The following is a 1,569-nucleotide window of genomic DNA, read 5'->3' as shown; positions in this document are numbered from 1 at the left end:
AACTAGACCACTCAAGCAAAAATTACGAAAAATTTAAGAGAGCACAAGAATGGAATATGCAGGAATTGTGTGACACCATAAAAAGATCAAACTCACAAATCATAGGCATACAGGAACAACAGAATTGAGGAAAAACGTTTCCCAAAATTAAAGAAAGACATGCCCGTACAAATACAAGAAGCATATAGAACACCAAACAGACAGGACCAGAAAAGAAACTCTCTGTGGCACATCATAGTAAGAACACTAAATGTACAAAACAAAGAGACAATAATGAAAGCTGCAAAAGAGAAACAAGTCCAAAATAAAGGAAAACCTATTAGGATTACAGCTAACTTTTCAGTGCAAACTATGAAAGCCAGAAGAGCCTGGACCAAAGTATTCGCAGTTTTAAGTGACCACAGATACCAATCCAGATTACTATACCCAGCCAAAATGTCTATTATAGTCAAAGGGGAAAGAAAAATCTTCCATGACATGAACAGGCTGAAGGAATTCATGTCCACAAAACCAGCCCTTCAGAGAGTTCTGGAAGCAATACAAAGAGCTGAAGAAAGGAATGGCTATACCCAAGGGGTTGCAGAAAGAAATTCAATTAAGGTATAACTGTGGAAAAGTACAGCTATATCAAGAAGGTAAACAGAAATAAAAATGACAGGATTCAATACCCATCTTTCATTAATAACTTTAAATATTAACGGACTGAAATCCCCAGTGAAAAGACACAGACTAGGTGAATGGATTAAGAAACAAAACCCATCGTACTTTCAAGGACAGACACTATGTAGTGTGTGTGTGTGTGCCTGAAACTCATCTCACATTCCAGGATAGGCACCACCTGTCAGATAAAGTAGCCTATGGATGACCCCAGTTGATCTGTAGAAAGCACCAGGACACAAATAAAACTCCATCAGGGGGAAGTTTGGGCAGGGGGAAACAGGAAAGCAGGACTGTTAAAACTGCCCTCTTTAGAGATCAAAGGGGAAGCTTGCTGTGCTGGGCAAACAGTGGAGAAAAGTCTGCTTCTCTTGACTTCAAAAACCAGGGTGCTTATCAACTCAGTTCCCTTTTCTCAAGGGCTTGTGAGGCCTTATTGGTGAGGGGGCGGAGCAATCTGAACCTTAACATTCCAGCCTTTTGTGTTATAAGATAGGGGTTGCCCTTGTCTTGCTACTTCATGCTGGACAGGGTCGACGTGGGGGGGCCAGATTAGGGGTTGGTCAGACAGCAAGGGTTCCCTCTTCATGCATCTCAACAGGGTCCTCAGTGGTTGACATGTGCTTGTATACATGTGGAGGGAAGGAAATTAACAACTGATTAAAATTAGTGTGAGAGTAAGAGTTAGTTTTTGGATTTTGGTCCTGAAAATATCCGAAGAGGCAAGGAGCAATGTTTAGCACCAAGGTGCTTTTTTCTTGATTTTTTTTTTCTTCTGCCAGGGCTGAACTCAAGAATGATGGACTCAGGATTTGTTCTCTGGCATTTTGATAGCTGTTGTAGTGGCAAGAATCAGTGTCAGTTACCTCTCAAAGGCTTCTAGATAAGGAGAAAAAACAAATTTAGCCATCA

This window comes from Nannospalax galili, unplaced genomic scaffold, assembly GCF_000622305.1.
Source record: "Nannospalax galili isolate Female #2095 unplaced genomic scaffold, S.galili_v1.0 scaffold678, whole genome shotgun sequence".
NCBI lineage: Eukaryota > Metazoa > Chordata > Mammalia > Rodentia > Spalacidae > Nannospalax > Nannospalax galili.
Note: the sequence above shows the minus strand (reverse complement) of the source record.